The sequence below is a fragment of the Ascaphus truei genome, chromosome 4 (genome assembly GCF_040206685.1).
Source record: "Ascaphus truei isolate aAscTru1 chromosome 4, aAscTru1.hap1, whole genome shotgun sequence".
NCBI classification, from domain to species: domain Eukaryota; kingdom Metazoa; phylum Chordata; class Amphibia; order Anura; family Ascaphidae; genus Ascaphus; species Ascaphus truei.
In genome coordinates, this window is record NC_134486.1 from 48,136,498 (window position 1) to 48,154,595 (window position 18,098).

Consider the following 18,098-nt stretch of genomic DNA (forward strand, 5'->3'; position numbering starts at 1 on the left):
GAACTTTAACATTTAACATGCTAACTGAGGCCTGTAGAGTCTGAGATGTAACTCTTGGGGTTTTTGCAATTTTTCTGAGCATTACACGGTCTGACTTTGGGGTGAATTTGCTGGGACGTCCACTCCTGGGAAGATTGGCAATTGTCTTGAATGTTTTCCCCTTTTGAATAATCTTTCTCACTGTAGAATGATGGACTTTAAATTGTTTGGAAATTGCCTTATAACCCTTCCCAGATTGATGGGCAGCAACAATTGTATTGTATTGTATGTCTTTATTTATATAGCGCCATTAATGTACATAGCGCTTCACAGCAGTAATACATGTGGTAATCCAATAAATAACAGATAATATAAATAACAGATCATGGGAATAAGTGCTTTAGACATTAATTGCTTCTCTAAGATCATTGCTGATGTCTTTCCTCCTTGGCATTGTGTTAACACACACCTGAATGCTCCAGACCAGCAAACTGCTAAAACTGCGGCTTTTATAGAGGTAGTCACACTTGCTGATGATCAATTAATCAAGGGCATTTGATTAGCAGCACCTGTCTGCTACTTAGTATCTTAATTCCTATGGAAGCAGTAAGTGTATACTTAGTTTTTCACACAGCTTCTCCATTTTGGCTTTATTTTTGTTAAATAAATCATGGTATGGTGTAATATGTCATGGGTTGTTGTTCATCTGAGGTTGTATTTACCTAATTTTTAGACCTGCTAAGGAACAGATGATTGTTACTATGTCCTGATATGTAAAACCATAGAATTCAAAGAGGGTGTACTTTCTTTTTCACACAACTGTATATCTATATCTCTCTCAAAAAATGAATAGACGATACCGTTCTGTGGTGGCAATGCTTTTGTTTTTGGGCGACATCGCGTCGCCGACACTATAAGCACGGCCTTAAGCTGTGCTTATGGCGACAGCGACGCCGCGTCAAAACAAATGCATTGCTGCGACAGAGCGATGGCTCGCGATCGCTGGAAGTCATGTCAATTTGATTTTTCCAGCGACCGTAGCCTGACGTCGCCGGCACTATAAGCGGAGCCTTAGAGACGGAAGTACGGTCACGGAAATGACGTCATGTGGGCAAAAGAGGCCGTCGGTGCTCGTCAGTGTGAGTAAAAGTCTCTTGCAGCCGTTGGCGTGACGCGCGTGCGCAGCCGGTGCGTGCATGCGTGGTAGCCGTCGGCACGGCGCACGTGCGAAGGTACGACACTTGCCACCACTTTGGAGAACAGACAGAGACACACACAGTGACACACAGAATTCACAATTAGTATAAATATAGAAGTGCAAATAGCTAAAATGGGGTGGGAGGGGGGCCGAGCACACGCTTTCTAAGTCAAACTTCTTTGCGTTTTGTCACTGAAATTGTGTTTTGATTTTGAATTTAAAAAATCACCATCACATACAGAATTTCTGTGACAAAACAGTGACAAAAAACAAAGGAGTTTCACTTAAAATGCGCGTGCTCAGCACACACCATTTATTTATTTTTTCACCGGTCCTGCTCAGGAGGAGACCAAGACGAGGGATCTCATTGTAAATAATAATTAATGTAAATCTTGTGAGTCTGTAACTATGTGTGTTAGTACCAGAACCCCCTTCTAATTGTCTAGTTATGGGAAAAGTGTCGCTCCTAAAATACTAGGGCTCCTTTATACGGCCCTGAGGCGGATGGACCGGTACTCAGTAGGAGATTTCTCAGTAAGAGCCTCAGGGTATCACCCTAGAGTAGCTCTGATAGGGTGATAGGGTGGGCGGGTGATTTGATCCTCATGCAAGAGGGACCCCTGCCTAGGGATCAAGTGGAGGAAGGAAAGCCACAGCCAGGCATTAGATTGCCACAGCTATTGGCAACAAAGGGAAGAATGTGCCTTCTGTAGGGGAATGCTGCGTGAGCCCCCCAATCAAGAAGATTGTACATGTGTTCCAGTAAAGCTAACAGAAGTTCCTGGCTCCCTCTATCTGTTTCTTCTAATACTTGCCATACCCGCCCTGCACGAATGTCAGCACCCTCAGGAACAAGGTAAATAAGAGGCGCTCAGCATCGCCTGCACATAAGCAACACCTGAATAGACACTGGATCACTTTGGTGTGGCCCTCTCCTGTTGGCCGGGTGGAACAGGTGTTACACCAACAATGTTTAATGTAGCCCATTCACTGCCAGGGAGTCCGGCCACGAAAGGGTTAACGGGTAAATCCCTCCTAGGATCAAAGTGAACTAATTTACGTGAGATGGTGAAGAGGGGTCATCTGGGGAACTGCTACGCTTTTATCTGACAATTAGAGGTATACTAGCTGATATACCCGGCGTTGCCCGGGATAGAATTTTCCCGCTCCCCCTCTGTCTCTGCTCCCCTCCCTTCTTCACAGCCCTGCCCCCCCATGTTCCCAGCTGCACCCCCCTCCCCCCGTTCACATCTCTGATTCCCCCCCTTCTCAGCTGGGTTTCCCCTCCTTCACACCTCCGTTCCCCTTCACAGCTCCTTTCCCCCCCTCCTTCACAGCTGCGGTCTCCCACTCTGCACCCCACATGAGTCTCCCTCCCTGCACGTCACATCACTGTCCCCCCTGCACCCCACATTACTCTCCCCCCCTGCACCCCACATCACTCTCCCCCCTGCACCTCACATCACTCTCCCCCCCTGCACCTCACTTCACTCTCCCCCCCTGCATCACTCCCCTGTCCCCGGCGCTGGTTTCCCCCCAATCCCCCGTCCCCGGCGCTCATTCCCCCCCATCCTCCGGACCCCTGCACGTCACATCACTGTCCCCCCTGCATCACCCCCTTGGTCCCCAGTTTTGGCCACCCCCCCCCCCCCCCTGTCTCCTGCGCTCGTTGACCGCGGGTTCGGGCATGAGGCGGCAGGCTGGAGGCGAGCGCGGCGCGTGTGGAGGTGAGAAGCGCCGGGTTTGGCTGAGGCATGGGGGGGGGGTAGCTGCGGCGGGACGGATGTTGCAGAGCGGAGTCGCCGGCGGCGCGGGTGGAGATGAGAAGCCCCGAGTTTGGCTGAGGCGCGCCGGGGGTAGTTTGGGTGCGGGGGTGGCGGGTGGATGTGAGGCGGCTTTGGCTGAGGTAGGTCATGACGGTACGGGTGCATGGTGTGTGGCTCTCACGCGGTGTAAGGAGGCTGTGAGGGTGAGGGCGTGCGTAGCCGTGTTGCTGACGTCACCCCACCCTGCAGGCTAATCACAGCGTGTGCACAAACCGACACACAACCGAACTTTCAATTTTATATATATATAGATTTAAAGATAGACTTCAGAACGGTTTTATTTCCGTTTGTGCGAGGTCACTTTGTGTTTAGAAAATGCTGGTACAGCCAGAATCCCCCCTCCGCTCACCCCTTATCGTGGCTCTCTGATAAGGATGGGGTGAGATAAGGGTAAAGAAAACACTGGATTGACAAACACTTCCCCATTCAGAGGCCCCTGAAATGCAACTGGCCAAGTGTGTTGCACCTTGAACAAGTTACAAGAATCTTAAAATGCCCTGAAACCCAACGTGCTGTGCTATATAACAACAGTGAGTATTTCTCGGTGAAAGAGACTTTGCACTATACAAAATGATTCCCTTGTGTGTTGTATGAGATGATTGTATGTGGCCTTTACCACTGCAGGGAGAAGATAGAATGGTTTTCTGGGTCTGCGACCAGTTAACCCTGGCGATAAAATGATACAATTGAAAGGCAGTGGTTTCATTAATAATCAGCCTTGTGTCCGTAAGGCTAAGGCCGTGCGCTGACATACACAGACCGCGATATGCGGTCTGTAGGGAGCGGGAGGTGGGCGGGAGTGGGAGGTTTGACAGGGAGGGGGGGCGTGGCTTGAGCGGAGGGACCCGCTACTGACTCACAGCCACACCACGTGACGCGTCAACGCTAGGGAACACCATTTTCTTGTGTCCCATAGCGGCTGACGCGCCACAGCGTGTAGTGCGCTGTGCCGCCAGGGGGGACCGGGACCAGCTCGGCAGGATTCCCCTGCTGGTGGGGAACTCGCGTGTGGCCACCCGCGCCAACGAGCGCAGCGGGACCGAGGCCTAAGGCCTCGGTCTCGCTGCGCTCGTTGGCGCGGGCGGCCATGTCGCGAGTTCCCCACCAGCAGGGGAATCCTCGCGAGCCGGTCCCGGACCCCCCTGGCGGCACAGCTGACTACACGCTGTGGCGCGTCAGCCGCTAGGAGACACAAGAGAATGGTGTTTCCTAGCATTGACGCGTCACGTGGTGTGGCTGTGAGCCAATGGGGAGGGGAGGCTTCGGGAGGAGGAGAGGCTTCGGGGAGCGGGGAGGAGTGTGGAGTGAAAGCAGGTGAGTGCCTGTCTGTGTGTGTGTCTGAGTGCGTGCGTGCCTGTCTGTGTGTGTATGTGTGTGCCTGAGTGCGTGAGTGCCTGCCTGTCTGTGTGTGTGTGTGTGTGTATGAGTGCGTGAGTGCCTGCCTGTGTGTGTGTGTGTGTGTGTGTGTGTGTGTGTATGTATGAGTGCCTGCGTGTGTGTGTGTTTAAACTTACCCTCAGCAGCTCCAGCTCCAGACCGAGTCCGTGGAGGGAGGGGGGGGGAGAGTAGCAGGTCCCTCCGCTCAAGCCACGCCCCCCCTCCCTGTCAAGCCTCCCACTCCCGCCCACCTCCCGCTCCGGCTCCGGCTCCCTACAGACCGCATATCGCGGTCTGTGTATGTCAGCACACCGCCTGTCTGCAGTGCGGGTGCGCTGACTCTGGGAGCGGGGCCTTAGCCTAACAGCTTAGTATCAGTCAGGCTAGAGATGTGCAAACCTTTCTGCCAAGGCAAAACTTGCCCTTTTGCAGCCATGAAACCAATTGCGACCTTGTCAGAGGTCGCAAGCGACTCACTCCGCATTAAGTCCATGCGCATCACCATTTTGCTTAAGATGCTTCATTCTTTAGACTTTCGAAATGCTGAGACTATAAACAGGGGCTCGCCCCATGTCTGACTCACTATCTAATGATACTTCGCTGAACGCTTACTAATTTGGCGACGTTATTAGCCCTTTGATGTTTGGCGACACTGCCAGAGAACCCAAACCTTTTGACCGACATATAGCACCCAGCTGTGTTCCCACCCACCAGCCAGGTACCACCCAGCACCTGACTCCTTCCAAATGAAATCGGCCATGCTGAGGCAGTTCCCTGTACCCACCGCCCAGCACTTACTGCTGCCTCTCACCAACTGCCCTGTGTTGGCCTCAAATATCACACTGACAGGGTTTTATCCCCCCAAATGAAACAACCTCGCTGCAGCTGTGATATTAATACTCACAAATAACCCAACATCCCATTGACACCGCACACCCACCTCCTCTAGAGCGGTGCATAGCGGTGCATGACTGGCGCTCCCTGTTTCCTCCTTCCTATAAACCTGCTGCCAGACCCTCCTCCCCCTCTCCTCCCTGTGGTCACCTCTGACCCCCAATCGATTAACCTCTTCACTCCCTCTGTCCCCTGGCCTGCTTTCCAACCACCCAGATTTCTAGGCAGGAAAATGAGGGGCAATTGGGGGGCGGGAGAGGAAGAAATACCCACCACACTAGCCACAACCATGGGGGATGGAGCCTTTTTTAACCCCCTAACCCTGGGAGCATAGTGAGGGGGCTTGGCACCTCAGTATTGCTGCTCTCCCCTGTCAGGACTCTCTTTTAGGACAGTTTCACACATCTATAGTTTTGACAGTAAAAGAGGGGGTTCCGCGCAGTAACAGAGGGGGACCAGGCAATTTACACCTTTTTACCAGGATCCTGCATTGAGCAAAACAAGTTAATGAAATAAATTGTAAATGTATTCACAGGAATAGGTAGACACACAATGTTACACAAACTAAAGCGAAAAGATACACTTACTTGGGAAATGGGGTAACAACCTAGACTTTCCTACCTCCAGGGAATCATATTCCTGATCACAGTTGCAAAAACAGGACAGAAAATATTCCAGGCAGCTTTTCGCTGAAGCAGCCCTTTTCTTGCTGGAGACTTATAACTGGAAAACTCTGGAGAACCTTTGAGAACCTTGGAGAACTTAACTATCTCATGTCTGCAAGGGGTTATAATACCTCTCACTTTCTTTACAGATTACTGTCTCCCCTATCAGTAGCGTGAGAAAAACCTCTGCAGCTAATCAGAGACAAGCTGGTAGGACGCACAGGGTTACCTGGAAATCTGAATGAACCAAGGGGCACGTGCAGTTTGGCACTTCTGGCCCTCAATGCCACCCACGGTGACAGGTCCCGGCCAGTCTGGTGGAACAAATGGAAATTCAAAGAGCGTCCATTGATCTGAGGATGTAGGTACTTGACTTCTTCCCTCCTGTCCAAATGGTTTTGATACCTCACACTTCCTCTCTGGCTTTTGATCCTGTAACGCTTGCGCTCACCACGAACAAGGCGGGACCCCGGTACTGAGGTGGGGTCAAGGGTTGGAGCCAGTAGAGAAGTAGATAGTCCATTTGCCGTGGTCAGGGATGGAGAAGGTCGGAAGGTCTGAGGCAAGTCGGGGTCGATAATCCAGAGCAGGGTCCAAAGTCTAGCCGGGTTGGTACACAGGAAGGCAAGCAGCAACAAGGTTAGAAGCACAGAAAAAACAAGGCAGAGCCAAAGACGTGGGAAAACAAGTCTACCAATAACTATGCTCAGCCAAAGAGGAAGTGACAGAGCTGAGCATATTGTGACATAGTCCAAAGATGTTAGGCAGCTTTCTGCCCCGTTTTAGGTCAGAAAGTGCAGGAATAGTTGAAAATGATCCATTCCACAGCTTCACATTAACTCAGACTGCTGGATGGAAAATCCAGACCACAGATTACAATGGGTCTAGTTCTCCCTCACCTGCTCTTCTAATCACTTGCACAGGTATTTAGAACAGAGAGGTTTGCATTTCAGTCTCTCTCCTTAGAGTCTGAAGGCTGGGGGTATCGCTGCTCCCCGGAATCCAGTTCGGGGTGGACGGGCCCTCCAAGTATCACAGTACCAGAGGATTTGCCTGGACACTTGGGACCGAGTTCCCACCACGAACAGATAAGACAAAACAAATGTTTATTGCTGTTGCTAAAAGACTGTGCTGTATCTAATGACCCTAAATGAGAGGGCATTGTTTTAAGCTGGGGAACCAGGTTAGTTGGCCAGCAGCAGTTAGGGGCTGATTCTGATGTGTAGTTAGATCCCTGAAAGGGATAGGATTTCTTTATATGATTTGGTTTTTATTTCTTAAAAGTGACACTGTGTGAAGTGCTATGACACTGATATAAGTGAACCACTGAATGAAAATGTCTGAGTGCCTCTTGCCTACACATGTTAAAGCTGCAGTCCCTTACTTGTGTAACCATGCTGTAAAATGGCTGCAGTCATCTCTCCTGCTGACAGTAAGGCCTGGTAAGTTATGGGCATGCCAGCAGTAATTATGGAGGTTTGCCCTCACACCCTGGTGAAGTGCCCTATGTATGGATGGGAGTGGTCACATGCTCTGAATCCATGGTTAGTGATGTCAGAGTTGTGCCAGCCCCCAGAGGATACATAAGGCACAGCACGGTGCAAAAAGTTAGTTCCTCAGGTTGCCGAGTTATAGAGGAGAAAGCTGTTGGAAGGACAGTGTATGGAACTGTGACCAGGGACCTGGTCACAGTAAAGATATCCCTACGGGGATAGGGAACCCACCTATTAAGGGAAGATATACCTTTTAAAGGGAAGTACGGTGAACAATGGAGGGCTAAGGATATTCATTGTGACGGGCAGCTGGCCCACCGTATTCAATAAAGATGTTCCTGATTAAAGACACTCTCGTGTGTAAGTGTGGAATCATTGCACCGAGAGGAGCACCACAGAGGAGTTCCTCACCAGGACCATCCACAAGCTCAAGCTGGGATCCTGATGAGGTGGAGGCGCTGCACTGGATATAGGTAGTTCTCAGCACACTACCTCAGCTGCCTGTCTGGGTTGGCAATCCCCACACAACATCATGCGGGAGACTCAGGAGTCCTGTTGCCAACAGGTGCACCACCAGACACTACACTGTAATGGGGACTGGTTAGACCACAGAGGCCAATGTGAGATTGGGTGGGTTAGGCCAGGTCAGAAAATCCGTTACACTTGGATGAAAATAAAGCAGGCAGAAGCCTGAGTTTGCATGATCCTGTTTGTTGTATAATTAACCCTAGAAGACTGTGTCGGGAAGAACCCAGACAGACGTCAGCGCTACAAAAGAGGGGCGTTTGTCACAATATATATTAACAGGAGTCCAATAAGAGAAGGGTGTGGAGCGGAGGAGCGGCCTCTGCGGAGGCAGGGATAGGTTGTGAGAAACAGGAGACAGGTGAGGAAGATATTAGTGTTGACCATTACACCATTTGTTCTAAATTTCACTCCAAGCATGCACCAATTTGCACCATTTCATTTCTATTTCCTAAAAAAAATCCTTGGAAAGGTCCTCCCTCCCAAGACTCCTCCCAAGATTTTTTACGAAATAGAATATAAATTGGTGCAAATTGGTGAATACATGGAGTGAAATTTTGAAAAAATGACGTAACAGTCAGATCGTTTATAAATAACATTCTTCCCCACCAACGATTCTTGAGGGCGTTGCACCTTTCACCGTTGTGTCCAGTATTTTTGGAGAAGCCACCTGGCAACCCTACTCGTGATGGATAGAGACGATACAATTTAGCAGGGCTCGCTGCTGGGGGAGAGCGCAGGCATCTTAGGCCTCGTCCAGGGTGGCGCTGAGTGGGCGCGCGCTCACGCTGGACCCGTTGCGACAATGCACGTGGCCTGCGTGAGCGGGCGGGCGCGCCTGCTTGGCGCTCAGCCGCTTGACGAGCGAGCAAAATTGATTTTGCTGCTCGCAAGCGCGTCACGTGAGCGGTTCGCCCAATGTGGGCGAACCAGCTCTGTGACGTCGGGGCCGCGCCCCCAGGCGAGTGCGCGCCTAGCCAGCCAGGAAAAGCACGGCCGAGCAGGGCGCAGCGCCCGAGCGCCAGTTCCCTACCTGGATGAGGCCTTACCTGCGCCAGCTCCTGAGACGTCGCAGAGATGCCGGAGAGGAGAAGCCTGATAGAAGGTAAGAGACACTTACAGAGGCCCAGCACTGTATGCTAAGCGATAATGGGGAAAGACTGGGTGAGAGACCAGTCCAAGACATGCAAAATGCCCCACAAGTGGTATTTTTATTTGCAAAGCCAGACAACCGCTCCTTTTTATTTACAAGCTTCCACTTTCTCTTCTAATAGAAGGGGATTTACAAATAGTCTCTCAGTCGCAACACTGTTAGAGCATTGTTCTGACAAGAATATGTATATTTTATATTTATAAAATGTTTTACCAGGAAGTAATACATTGAGAGTTACCTCTCGTTTTTAAGTATGTCCTGGGCATAGAGTTATAATGACAAATAATACATGGTTACAGATACATAGTTACAATGAGTGAAAAGGGTTATACCAGCGGTGCGCAAACTGGGGGGCGGGCCCCACAGGGGGGGCGCAAGATCAACTGTGGGAGTTACAGAGGCCCTGCGCGCTTCCCGAAGGCACTTAAATTAAGTGCCGGGGAAGCGGCGAAGGCCTCTGTAAACCTTACTTACCGTGGTTCAGCCGGCATCTGCAGACGCGTCGCTACGGCAACGCGGCATCAAATTATGCCGCGGTGTCATGTGATGTCGCATTACTATGGCAACGCAAAGTCATGATGCCCAGACGCCGGGAACTAAGGTAAGGAGGAGGAAGGGAGGGGGGCGCGCGGATAGCAGGACAGCCGGCAGGGGAAAAGATTGCACTCCCCTGGGTTATACAGTACATTATATACAAGACATTACATGCACAGTTAAAGATTATATATGTTATAGGTGTATATAAAACAGTTACAGACCAGATTAAAATGTGAGAGCTTTAGTTTTGAAAGAACTTAGACTGGTGGCGGCTGTGAGAGTCTCCGGTAGACTGTTCCAGTTGTGGAATTGAATTACTTGTTCAAGAGATTGATTTGGGTTGTCGATCTCAGCTACGAGTGCACACATGACTAACACCAACACCAGTTGTTATGAGTAAATATAATTTATTGGGTACTTAGCTTCGGATATATATTTCAGCATTCTATGGCGCCCAGGATACCGCTCATGATGTCATCAACAACCAGGGGACTCCCATCATCAGTTAAGATGAACTGCCTGGTCAATAGTTGTTTTTCTGTGATCACATTTGTACTGCGCGCAGTCCTGAGTATACTATCAGCTTTGCCACAGTTGAGCGTCTGGCACATTTCATGCGAGACAAATGTATCAGAGAACACAGCCAGGCATTCAGACAACATCCCAGTTAGGGAGGCGAGGGAGTCCTGCTGTATCTCACGCTTCTCATAACAATTATTCTAGCCGTTAAATTCCATCAGTATCCGTTCCCAGCAAAATTACTACATTTAAGCATATCTGTAAGAGACAAATGTTAACTCATCATGCACCCAGCCCATCAGAAACACAGGAAAATCCATTCTCATTACAAGCATTAACACAGCCTCAAAACTGTCAGTTTAACAGGTACTGTACACTACATGATTACGTCTCCAGCTGTACCTGGTAAACAGAAGTGTTAGTGTGTGCAGAGGTAAGAAAACTTCCATATGATTTGGTTGGAAGTACCTCCATCCAGCACACATAGAGGAACTGCGGTGGGATCTATATTTACAGTATGTGCAAAATGTTGGAGGATCTGCGTTAACTCCATAAATCTGAGCAAAATACAGCAAAAAAATAGCAAAATACAGCAAAGTACAGCAAAAATACAGCAAAGTACAGCAAAGTACAGCAAAATACAACAAAGTACAGCAAAATACAGCAAAGTACAGCAAAGTACAGCAAAATACAGCAAAGTACAGCAAAATACAGCAAAGTACAGCAAAATACAGCAAAGTACAGCAAAATACAGCAAAGTACAGCAAAAATACAGCAAAGTACAGCAAAATACAGCAAAGTACAGCAAAATACAGCAAAGTACAGCAAAAATACAGCAAAGTACAGCAAAATACAGCAAAGTACAGCAAAATACAGCAAAAATACAGCAAAGTACAGCAAAATACAGCAAAGTACAGCAAAAATACAGCAAAGTACAGCAAAATACAGCAAAGTACAGCAAAATACAGCAAAGTACAGCAAAATACAGCAAAGTACAGCAAAGTACAGCAAAAATACAGCAAAGTACAGCAAAATACAGCAAAGTACAGCAAAAATACAGCAAAGTACAGCAAAGTACAGCAAAGTACAGCAAAAATACAGCAAAGTACAGCAAAAATACAGCAAAGTACAGCAAAATACAGCAAAGTACAGCAAAAATACAGCAAAGTACAGCAAAATACAGCAAAGTACAGCAAAAATACAGCAAAATACAGCAAAGTACAGCAAAAATACAGCAAAGTACAGCAAAATACAGCAAAGTACAGCAAAAATACAGCAAAGTACAGCAAAATACAGCAAAATACAGCAAAGTACAGCAAAATACAGCAAAGTACAGCAAAAATACAGCAAAGTACAGCAAAATACAGCAAAGTACAGCAAAGTACAGCAAAATACAGCAAAGTACAGCAAAATACAGCAAAATACAGCAAAGTACAGCAAAATACAGCCCAAAGGACTTTGCCCCAAAGTTTGTTTTGATTAATTTTTTTAAATGATGCACAGCATCGCTACTTGTTAAGCCGCATTTGAATGATTTATAAAGAAAAAGGAAAACCCCCAACAGATTTTTTGACATTTTAGCTGCCTTTATTTGCTTCCCTTACCCCAATTTATTTTAAGGAATTCACCTCACATTATTTTCACTCCTAGGAAATAAAAAAGATAGAATAAAAGCACTTATTCCCTCGCCCGCTGTCTCTGTTAATTTCCCAACACACCACTAAGGCCTCGGCCATGTTTACCGCTTGCTGGCGGAAGCGTGCTGAGGCGCGCTCCCGCTCAGCACTGAGCCCCTACAGCCGCAATTAGAGCGGCTTTAGTAGGGGCTCGCCTACGCTTCCGCAAGCGCGCGGAAGCGTAGGTCTTAGGGAATTTTAAAATTCCCCCGCTTGCCAGCGCGACAGGCTGGTCACGTGAGCGGTTCGCCCAATGAGGGCGAACCAGCTCCGTGACGCCACTGGCCCGCCCCCTGACAGCGCCGGGCAAGCAACTGCAAGGCCAGGGAAAGCACCCGCTATCCCTGAGCCTCAGCACGCCAGCGGTAAGCGTGTCCGAGGCCTTAGATTGTAAGCTCTCCAGGGCAGGGATTTCCTTTCCTATTGTCTGACTTTGTTGCGCTTATTGTATTATAATTCCCTGTACTGCATTCTCTTTGTAAAGCGCTGAGTACACTGTGGGCGCTATATAAATAAAGTTATACATACAAACGGCAGGATTCTGCTGCTCACACTGCAGATAAATACACAGCTATACTGCAACATTAACTAGTAGGCTGTTATCTTTTAACTGGTAGCTACTGTTGTACACAATACAGACCTTCTCTCCCCCCAGTTTCTCCTCTGCCCTACGCTTCCTTTAGTTCAGGATCTTCTTTATTCACCAACTAGAGAATATCGGGAGTGTACGGGCCCTGTGTGGAGGCCATTTTATGTGTGACCCGCAATAATTCCCATTTCGTAATAGAAATCTTTTCATCCAAACTTTTTGAAGCTATTTTTTTTTCTTTGCACGAATGTGTGTATTGGCAGCAAACACATCAAGGGAGAATTTTATTGTAGTCCATTATTTCAGTGGATTAACATTTAACCCCTATTAAGCCAGGTGGGTTTGCAATTCACTACTCCAGTGCATTAAAATGACTCAAATTTACACCGCAGAGAAATGTTGAACTCTCCTCCATTCTACAATCTCCCGTTATATAATAACACGTATCGATGCTTTTTAAGGGCCCCTCCATCACCAGAGTGAATTAATTAAGAATATATAGAATTATTTTTTTTTTTAAATCCTGTCTTCTATTGTTAAAACAACAACCATCTTTAATTTGCTTCCTGATTGAACGCCTCCCACATACTAGAGACAGAATCGCCAGCAAGATATTCTAGCAGCCAATCATCAGGCAACTTTAACACGAATTGACAGTATGAAAAAAGAAGGATGCACACAGGGCTGTGTGACAGTACAGGCCAATCAAAGGACTGAGTACAGTAACCAATCCAGGGCTGTGGAAAGAAACCAATTGCAGGCAATCTTACATCTCAACTTCAGGAACTGGCTGGGGTTTCCAGATTGCTTGGTATAGGAGGACAGTTCTGCATGGACAATTTTCACAGTCACCTTTCTGCAGCTGCAAACTAGCCCAGAGGAATACTCCGTATGGATTATTATATATCATTATTTATTTTCGTTTGCTGAATTTTTTTTAAAAAATTATTTTTTTGATCATCCATGAAAATTACTCATTGGCCAACTGCTGGCACTTGTGATTTACACACCCAGAATTAAAAGAAAAAACAGTCAGACGAAGAAAAAACAAAACAAAACAAAAAACAGCCAAGGTAGATCCTGTTTTATTTATTTATTTTTTTGCTATTTGCAACGGGTGATCCCTGATTATTTTCTATTGCATTATTTCTAGGGGGCAGCTGGTGCATTTCCAGCTGTATTTTTTTTTTTTTCCATGTGAGTTTGAAGGATCATCTGTAAACTGTCATGCAAAAAAAAAAAAAAAAAAAAAGGAAAGTATATCCAGCTGTGCTCGTTTGAATCCTTCACGGGGTTGGATTTGTATTGCACTTGTTGCAGACTTTCGCCAGGTACTGTAAAACTTTCCTAGCGGAGCTTTTTTCCTTGGGGGGGGGGTATTGGGATTGGCCTGTTTCCCAGCGGGATCTCGCCTTCTCCTGCTGCCTCTCGCTTAAGGGTTGAGTTGTGAGCAGTGTGGCTGCTCTGAGACCTCACACGAGGGCTGGGCTGTCAGACTGACATATGGAGAAGGTCTGCGCACCAGGTTTAAAAGGTGCACTGCCAAGTCTAAGGGGGCAAAGGTAGGGAGGGGGTCATTTAACCCTTCCCCCTGAAAATACATTATGCTCCGTTGTATGATACCGACTACTTTTACCCTTCCAGCTTCCCCCCAAACCCTCCTTTTATTAGAGGGAAGTCAGCTTAACCCCTTCCCTGCCACAGTGCAGCACATTGAGTTGCAGCTGGTATAATGAAAATAGTTTGCAATTTTGCGTGGCTGGCCCATCTGGTATTGAGAGGTGGAGGGGGGGGCATGAAATATGCAGTGTGTGTGTGTTTTGGGTTTCCCACCTTCTAATGGGCAGGCTGCGGATACTGAGCACAACCGAAACACGGCTGGACATCCGATTTTTTACAAGCAGATGTTGCACCATGTCAATGATCCCCGACCCTCCCTCATGATGATCTCTGACCCCTTGTAATTAAGCAGAGTCTGCTGTTGGAAGGGCTTTTTTTCTGTTGGGATTACTGAGGACTGGCACCAAATGTAGATGCTGTGTGAGACAAAAGGGGTTATTCATTAAACTGTGATAGTGCTGACCAGGGCACCATTGCACAGTGTATGATAGTTCCCCGATCGGCACTAATCTCAGTTAAATAGATAACCTCCAAAGTGAGTACTTGGCATTATTCTGCATGTAGTAAAAGTTGGTGCTCCCACTGGTGAATTATTATGGGCTATCCTGTCACTGAATCCTATATTCCATAGGATTCAGTGACAGGATAGCCCATAATAATTCACCAGTGGGAGCACCAACTTTTACTACATGCAGAATAATGCCAAGTATTCACTTTGGATAATCAGTGATTATTCTGCATCATCAGCTGATGCAATAACCTTTGCGATGTTTTTTTTTTGTTTTTTTTACTGAATATGAACTGCTGCTTCAGAGGCAGTCTCCATACATGCAATGAAGCAAAACCATATAGCCATGTAGCATGCTGCATACTACTATGTTTCTCTGCAAATTTAGGCCGTAAAACAGACGCACGTTGTGTTCTGGACCAAGCACACCCTGAGAGATGCGTAGGGACAGGCATCTTAACTCAATCCCATATATTAAGCAAGGGAACCTTCTTACTTGCTGAAGTGTTTATTTGGGTCAACAACATACAAATAAAAAAAGGGGGGAAAGTACTAAGGGAACACTGGGACATGAGAGCAATGGAGGGGAAGGGGGGCTATGAGGGAAGTGGGCTAATGCAAGTGTGGCCCCCTTTCCCCATGTACAAGGGAACCACTCGTGCAGAGTACCTGTCATGCGTACAGGAGGCCTGATCCTCCGCCGCTGGGAGCCTGGGGTGATCACGTTCGTTGATAAACAGCGCCTCCACCTAAGATATATCCTAATGCAGTAGGATAACCCCTCACAGGAACCCACCAGTAAGGAATAAGGATACCCACACGGTATGACTAACTTATATTTAATTTACTGGCATATAAACAGACAAACACAATAATATACGAGGCCGTATCCCCACAGTGCCCCACTGTATATGACCACCACCTTGTCCACATTCCGGTGAGATTCCCCCAAAGTTATGAGGGTGCCCTGGGCACCTAACCACCCGGTGTTCACCAAGACAGGTCCACCCCAAAGTGTGTGGAGTACCGCTACCTCTGTGTATGGCTGTTGGTTCACATGTACCTTCCTGGTCTTAGACCAGACCAGGCCAAACTGTAGAGTAGATCAGTCGGACTGCAGAGTGAGCCCATGATGCGATATATCCAATCCTTCCACAAAGGCGTCCGCCTCTGAGGGAGCTCCCAATGGAGTGTGTCCCTTTTGAATGTCTATGGTTGCTGTGGTCTGGTCCCAGACTACAGGCCGAGCGCACCGTGTGGCATCCTTCACGGATGCACTAACACTCTTGCTGGCTATTGGGGAAGCGTCCCCATCTATGGGCCTTCCCTGTAGCAGCCACAAGCTGAGGTGAGTCGGGCCTTAGATGGGACCTAGGGGAGATCTGGCCTAGTCCAGAGGAGCACTGCTCCTTGGACACTACCTTCTTTTCCTGCTCCGACTGGCGTTGTCCCAGATTCGCTCCAAACCTCACTGCTCCCTCTCCATGAATTAAGGAGCCCTATTGGCTAAACCTGCCCATATGATGATGCTGCCCATATGATGATGCTGCCCATGAGGCTGCTGGGACTCGTAGTCCCAAGTGGAGCCTCTTCTAAGATGGCCACGTGCTCCTGCGCATGTGCACCGTAGTAACATGGCCACCGCGACTCCAGGACTCTGCACGTGCGCACCATTTCTATCGCGCATGCGCGATATCCAAGATGGTGGCCCCAACTTGCCGGGTCGCCGCAGAGCTCGGGCAAAGTAAAAGGGGGACCTAGCTACACAAGATTTAGGAATAGGTGAAAATCAGTAACTATACCAGGATAGGAGAGATGGCTGCTGGAACTAAAAGAAAGCATGCTGGTCTGGGCTGATGGAAAATTAACTGGGACAATACCACTTGGCAAGGGGAGGGGGAGCAGTCCATCCTGGCAAAAGGCAGTGGGGTTGCCAAGGCAACTGGCTGAAGCAAAGAAACCCACAAGGGATCGCAACATTGTTGCAACAGCCAGGCTGAGGAGTGCTGGCAGCCTGAAGGCAGAGAGAACACAATCCTGTTCCAGGACACGTTGCCTGCTGCTTGAGTTCCAGGATTATATCTCTAAGTGAAGATAAGCACTGCACAGCTGCAAACATTCCAATTCTTATCACTGGTTTAAGCAATCTTTATTGTGTTCAAAGATAAAATAGTGGGCGTTGTACCCTTACAAGACCAGAGAAATGTATTTATTGAAGGAATGCAGCATCAGTTTCAGGTTGTAGTGTTCAAACTGCACTAGAAAGCAATATATATTTAGATATTAAGGGGTCATTTTTGGACCCGACAAAAAGAAAATATCAGAGTGTAAATGGAACTATTTGTATTTTTGGAGGACAGGCCAGGGCCCTCTCTTCCTCACACTGCTCGTTATTTTAATAGGGACTCCATTTCTCTATGCAGAAGGCTGCAGCAAGCTGCCAGAGTTCTGTTGAACTTAGCACTGCTCTTTATTACAACATGTTACTCTTAACAAGCAATGCTGCCTTTAGCAACATTTTACAAGCATGTAACATCAATTGAAAGTGGTAACTGAAAAAAACTGCACTCGTGTAATTATTGCTGGGGCATTTAAAAATACACGGGTTGGCTAGAACAGATTGAGGATATTCAAAGATATGTGGTCATAATTCAAATCAGCTTTAACCTTGCATCCAGAATAAGTTTTTAACCCTAAAGTTGGTGATTATTATAAGGCCAAAGATTGATTCTCAGTGTGTATTTAAATAGAAATGTGATAAAACATTGTATATATATATATATATATATATATATATATATATATATATATATATATATATATGAGGTATACTCAGCACTTTCCTATGTGTGATTAATAGTTGGTTAGGTTACACCGTTTGCTGCCTGATAGAGTGCTCAAAGCGGTTCCCACACTAAGGTAGGATACAAGGTTGCACTGCACACTTCGGATAGCCAAGAAGCAGAATGCACACCTGTTTGCAGTACAATGTGTTCCTTCCACAAACGCACAGCAGCGGCCACGGAGCGCGGGTTCTACACAGAACAAAATGCAGCCCCGCAGTCTTAAAGCTGCAGTTCAGTCTTTTTTTTATTTTATTTTTTTTATTTATTTTTTTACTTCAATAGTTTCATGTGTGCAATCTCTAATTACCTAAAGAACTGTATAGCTGCAGGTCAATTCGTTCTCCATGTATTGATAGGTCGAAATTTGGTGACATAATTAGTGAAGGGATCTGTTTATATTCTGCTTGTCTGTCAGTGGAAGCTCATGAATATTCATGAGCACTCCTGCACTGACATGTGCTAGAGGGAGGGCAGGGCTGACAAAGGGGTGTGCCAGGGCTTGTGACAGGACATGAAGGGGCAGTGCCTTAGCAAATGGCTGTTAAAATAGAATACAAGAAAATTGGTCTTTCAAAGTTGTTCTTTTAAAAACAGAAAATGCTAAAAGTATTTTTTCTTACTACAGAACTGATTTATTAAAAAAAAACACACATGCAGGATATTGACTGAACTGCAGCTTTAATAAGGTTAACG

At 47.2% G+C, this 18,098-nt stretch overlaps 1 protein-coding gene across 5 annotated transcripts in view; it reads left to right on the forward strand.

Annotated features, from left to right (window-relative positions):
* The first annotated feature begins 3,199 nt into the window (after positions 1-3,199).
* TRERF1 (transcriptional regulating factor 1) overlaps positions 3,200-18,098 on the forward strand; it is a 179,507-nt gene continuing 164,608 nt past the window's right edge. For 2 of the 5 annotated variants that reach the window (XM_075595736.1, XM_075595735.1), the window contains exon 1: positions 13,218-13,504. The gene's annotated coding sequence lies outside the window, so the exon portion shown is untranslated. Of the gene's footprint in view, positions 3,534-6,088; positions 6,863-13,217; positions 13,505-18,098 lie in introns of those variants that run through there. The other 3 variants (XM_075595731.1, XM_075595734.1, XM_075595732.1) reach the window with 2 other exon arrangements.